The sequence below is a fragment of the Lepisma saccharinum genome, chromosome 7 (genome assembly GCF_977018435.1).
Source record: "Lepisma saccharinum chromosome 7, izLepSacc3.1, whole genome shotgun sequence".
Taxonomy (NCBI): Eukaryota; Metazoa; Arthropoda; class Insecta; order Zygentoma; family Lepismatidae; genus Lepisma; species Lepisma saccharinum.
Window position 1 is genome coordinate 94,386,250 of NC_139235.1, and position 6,425 is coordinate 94,392,674.

Consider the following 6,425-nt stretch of genomic DNA (forward strand, 5'->3'; position numbering starts at 1 on the left):
AGGATGTAAGTTGTTAGTCTGACAAAATGCCATAATAGTCATTTGGAAACGTAGTGATTAGGCTTTCTATTCAGAATGAAACTGTTTCGTTGCATGTAAGCATTGTGGCACAGGAGATGGTAATTCAAATCATTGCGTCTGGGGAAATATGAGCAGAGGTATTCGGGGTAATACGAGCAGAAATGGGGAAATATGAGCAACTATTTTCAACTGTACAATATTCCAAAATTAGATTAATTATTCTGGTCTTTAGAACATTTAAATTAAATTAAAGAAATGAATGTAATTTAACAATATTATAAACAAATAAGTAAATAAACAAATAACAATGAAATACATTAATGAATAATTTATTAATTATTTAACTAATGACGATTGTATGTGTCCTGTCTGCGGAGGAAACAATGACTTCAATGGAGAAAAATGGTTAAGGTGTGAGAATAGCAGCGAGTGGTTACATGAGGACGGTGTAAACATTGAGGAAGATGGAGTCACCTTTGTATGTGAAAACTGCAAATGATTTCTTGATTGGTCATGATGGAGACATTCCTTTTGTGGTGGATTGTGCTTGTGTAGAGTAGTAGCTATAAATGGTAATAACTACCAGGTGCACTAAGAAAAATATGTAAACATTTTGATATATTCAGCTTTATTTGCAGTGACCCATATTACCCCTGGTCTATGCTCATATTACCCCGTGTCTGGGGTAATATGAGCAACTTGACATTATTTTGTAAAATATTGTTTTTACAAGAAACTATCTGTTTCTTCTTTTATCTGTTTTGTGTTTAAGTAGAAAACAAGCTGAGGAATCAAACGGAGAAGCGTTTAAAACTAACAAATACGGATTTTTAGTTTTTTAATGAAAAACCTTAACTATGCTCATATTCCCCCGACTTCCCCTACCAATGCCCAGGCCAGGATTCGCATCCGGGATACCTGACGTCATAGCGCTGTGCTAACCACTCCGTCATGGAGATCCGGTGTTTTTTTAAAAAAATTTCAACGACCATCTGTGTTCATATATTGCAAGTACTTCATATTCTACGTACCTTTTGTGCTTCTTCAGGTAAATGGCAACCATGAAGATGAGTGACGATTAAATCAAATTGATGAAGGGACACTCCATGCCAGAGCCTATGTCGGTGTTGCCATAACCTAAGGACACAAGTTTCCTTCGGAAGGCCAAAATTGTTCTTTTTCGTTGAATTTTCCTTTCATCTAATGAAATCATATAACAACAACACTAACAAGCTGTAATAATAATTTCGTTAGCCCATATTCGTATATGTAAAAAAAATTAAACAAATTAATCACATACATACTTCTAGTCAACTTCATCGCTAATCGGCCAGGCATGGGCGTGGCCAGAAATTTTCCTAGGGGGGGTCGAATCGAAGATGTCAAGGCCACCCCCTCCCCTCAAAAATATTGTGATACAGACAAGTGGCATATGCAGAAGTTTGTTAAAGAGGGGTTCATTTTTAAAATTATTGCATTATCAGTATTTTAAATGATGTTATTATTATTATTATTACTACTACAAGTAGTACTAGTAGCAGCAGTAGCAGTTTTATCTTATTTTATTTTAGCATCCAATAAGTGTATTATATGAATAATATAGTACTTGTTACAACCAAGATTACATAATAGTTACTTCGAACATTAGTAGCATTAGCAGCAGCAAACGCAGTAGTATAAAAAGTTTCAAAACATGTGAAAGTTACTAATTAGCAGAGTTTCAGTGTTGCAAATTATGAAAGATTCGTACCAAATTCGATATCTCAAGACCATTTTTAAACAATGACGCAAAATGAGGTGAAATAAAGTGCTTAGTATATAAATTTACATAAATTGGAAAAAAAGTAGATGGACATTTCCAGGGGGGTCGACCGACCGGTTAGACCCCCCTGTCGACGCCCATGGGGCCAGGTTCGAACGCTGGTCCGTAAAATAAGTAGACAAAGATTTATAGCCTATTGAAAGTAGTGGAAATAAATTATAGCAAAAAACTATAGATATGATACTGAAACCTAATGTAATCCGCATTGGAGTTTCACATTTTCAAATTTTGCTGATAATTGGGTACTTTACACCGAATTCTCATTTTCTCTTTCCGCTGCAAATTAGGTTTGAATTTCCCTGCCAAAAGGGAAATTTCACTTCAAATGGGAACATTGACCTAACGGTGGTATTGAGACGATACTTGGCTCCTTCTCGTCCTTGTTTTGAATCTTCAAATAGTACAAACAACGTACACAGCGTGTCATAGCGCATAGAAGTCATCATTATATACTCAATATTAATTATAATATTGACGTGTTAGGAGTTTATTGAAAATAATCCTGTCCTAAATAAATTGTGTATCATTGCCTCTTGATGTTAACCGTCTTCTGTGTTTGCCAAAAAGCAATATACATTCATATGAATTTTAGGTTGTGTTTTAATGATTCTATAATGGCATATACTTTTTTCCCTGGTTGATACTCTTTCACTCATGTTCTACATTTATGCATTTGATCGACATACATATTTATTGAAAAGAAGTATTGAAATATCTTCTAGGCTCAGGTAATGGATTCTATACAAATTTTAGAAGTACTAAAATATGACATAATTTGTTAAACACTTTCATTTTTTTATTACAGTTTAATGTCATAATGTTTTGATACAAATTAACAATGAAAATTGGATTCTGTTTAGTTTGTTATGACATCAGAGAGTTAGTTATTAGCAAACCTTTACCATAACGTTATGAATGTAATTTGAGACCAATTCATTAGCTTCTAACTGTTATGTACATAAATGCTGGTGTTTTAACTTGATGTCACACCATGTCAGTTCTTCTGCTGTTCATGCTGAGTAGTGTTAAATCTTCTTTCGCCCGGCTACGCTAGCCTGCAATCAAGAAAATAAACAATTGCATGAGAATCATTTCAGTAACAGAGAGCTGTGATTGCGAGTAATTATGGAGGTATAAATAGGATGCCAGGATGGTGCTAGAAAACTTTGAGCGGATAGGCAAGAGGTATTGATAAATCAGGGTGTAGATGTCACACATCGTCGTACAAGAACCAGAGGGACATGACTCCAAATATGTGGTTTTCAGTTTTGTTTCAATAAACTACTCTGAAGAGCTATATTTGGAGTCAGATATGCATATCTCCACTTAGCTATAAGGTGGAGTCACGTACGTATCTTCAATTAACTGATTCCTTTTAAGAGTCAGACATATCCCTAAGAATACATTATTTCCTCTCTCCTGTAAATTTGATAAATTAGAGCTACGTCCCTCTGGTTCTAGCACGACAATATACAAGTTTTATGCACGTGCACCTACATATGAGTAGATCAGTTTCTCAGCAGAATAACCTGTAGTCATTCACGTATCTAGAAACAGATTTCGGAGGGGGTCTTCATAATAATGAGAATAATAATAATTATAATCGTTTATTTTAAGTGTTGAGCACAGTATAAAACCTAATACAGCACTAAGTCAAGTAAAAAAGTACAATGTTACACGGATAAAATACATAAGCTGTGGAATAACATAGTGAGAGCAACATATTAACACTTCAAGTTACAGTTTCAAACGAGATGTATTATAGTATCGCTGATACTAATAATTGTTCATTGTTATATAACATTGTGCAATTAACTGTGTATTGTTCTAATAATAATAATAATAATTATTATTATTATTTAAGTGATGATCACGATTAAACAACCAGGTGCATCACTATGTCAAAATTGGTTATACAAAATTATAAAATAAAAAAGTGGATCTTACATTTTTATACATCATCATAAATTCAAATTGTAGGTTTCAACAAGATCAGCTACTAAACCTCTTGCCTTGTTTAGGCATGTGAGAATTGAGATATACCTATGGGAATATCTGGGAATTTTATAAACTATATTATTCAAAAAATATTCACTGTCAACTTGGAAAGTTAAGATCTTCTCTACAAAATTTACCCTTTTCATTTTTCTTCTTTCTTTTTTATAATTTATTTTATAATTTTTTCTCTAATAATAATAATAATAATAATAATAATAATAATAATAATAATAACATTAATAATAATGCTTAAATTATAATATTATTACATTAAATTAAAATATTAATTAAACTATGTAAATTACGTTTGAATTATTCTAATTAACTGAATAGGTAAAATTAATTGATATAACCACGTATTCATTATCTAGCTTACGTGTAGTTAAGATCACCAATATTTGTATAAAAACAACCAACTGTAGCAAGGAAATTAATGTCAGCAGATAAATAATTGAATATTTATTGAATAACAGAAAAGGATGTTAGTTAGACCCAGTTGACGAAAAATAAAGTTCCTGATTAATATTTTATGCACATTATCATAGGTATTAGTGTGCATAAATCTTCCTTGGTATTGCCCATCAAAGCCGTATGATTTCAATAGGTTCAGATGAAATGAATAACCATCAATTATACAAAAAATGCTAAAGAAATAGATTTTCATTATTTAATGTTATTTCTTGGTGTCTTTCGGTAAAGTCGGACACCCTGCCGTCCTCTCACTGTGCACGCGCACCAGGCAGTTGCGTAAGGCTACACTTAAACTTTTATTTATATATTAAAGACTTGAAATAGAGTACTACTTATATGGCAGCCATTAGGATTAATTAATATCAGTTAAAATATCTTGTGATAATTACCGATTAACTATTCTTGGCCATGAAAGTCCAATTAAAGAAGTAAATTGTGTAGGTAATCCCCTAGTAATGCCATCTGGTGAGATAGGAGGTTATTACATTGACAGGGATAAGGATGGAAAGGCTCTAAAAAGCGTACCCAACGATTCAGAATGAAGGGCTCGACAATAGCCATATATAGAGAAATTATGGGTAGCAGTCAACCCTTAGCAGCCCAAGGATAGTGAAATTTTAATAGTTATAGACTGTTGATGTATTGATTTGTTGTTTTAAGTCCACTTTATGCACAGTAAGGCTAATCGGGACTGGACCTACAGTTTAAAGTGGGATCCGAACCACTTGTGCCTCCACCGGAGTTATAGACTGTTAATAATAATAGTAATAACTATAAGTTTTCGTTGTAAGTTCACTTTATGCACAGATAGGCTAATCGGGACTGTACCTACAGTCTACAGTAGGATCAGAACCAGTATGTGTTTCCATCGGATATCGAACCCGGGACCCCTTGATTACAAGGCTGCGACGTAAGAACTACGCCAACAGGGAGACATTACTTGATGTTCATGATTTTATTTCTAAAAGGGTTACTAATTGTTATTATTATTATCATTATTCAGCTTACAGATAATCAATAAAATATTTATTTTAAAACAACTAATTCTACATATTAGTCTGCGCCTAATACAGGGTATCTATAAAAGAACTCCGGGTTTTGAAGCTAAATATTTTATTAAAAACTGAATCTCAGGAAAAAGTAAATACATATTTTTGAAGGTAGTGTTATTAAGTTTTGTTTACAATTTAGTAAATTCCAATGTGTGCCCCGTTTGTAGCACGGCACACATCCAAACTTTAATCGACTTCTTGCGACGTCCTGGCCAGCATGTCTGGGGTGATGGTTGCCACAGAAGCGATAATTCTTTGCCTTAGATGGTTGACATCTTGAATTTTCTCCGCATAAACCATGTTCTTCACATGTCCCCATAGGAAAAGTCTAAGGGAGTAAGGTCCGGACTTCTTGGAGGCCATGGAATAGGTTCTTTCCTTCCAATCCACACTTCCAGTTTCTTTAAACGCCTTAAGCCATTGACGAATGGTTTTGTACAAAGGCTAAACGCCACCATGCTCGCGTCGAAAGTTCCGCTGTACAGTAATAAGAGATCCAGTTTCTACAAGCCATATCACACACTGCACCTTCTGTTGTGGCGTCGCCGTTGCACTGAACTGCACCGACTGTGTTCGGCTCGGTTCGGTCGCTTCAAAGTCAACGCTGCGCAGCGTTGCCAATCTTTGTTGGAATAAACTCCAAACGGCGTGAATAAAACTTGATGAGCTACTGATTTCAAATTAACTAACCTTAGTTATCTAATACCCTTTGCGCGCTATGATTGTTTAAAACCCAGGAGTTCTTTATAGATACCCTGTATATCAACATTATTATTTTTAGGAGTACATTGATATTTGCGCCGATCTCCATGGTGGAGTGGTTAGAACCTTGCGCTACGACGACAGGGGTCACAGGTTTGAATCCTAGCCTGTGAGTGTCCCTTCATCAGTTTCATCATGTCATCATTCATTCTCAGCTTTGTGATTTGCTGAAAGTGACAGAAAGACGAAGCGAAATAAGGAGCGAATTAACAATATAGAGAATATCTCCAATTTCATTAATATTTGGTATACTACCTAATTTTGGCCTTCTAATCACGAATCTGATGTTAAAATGCGGG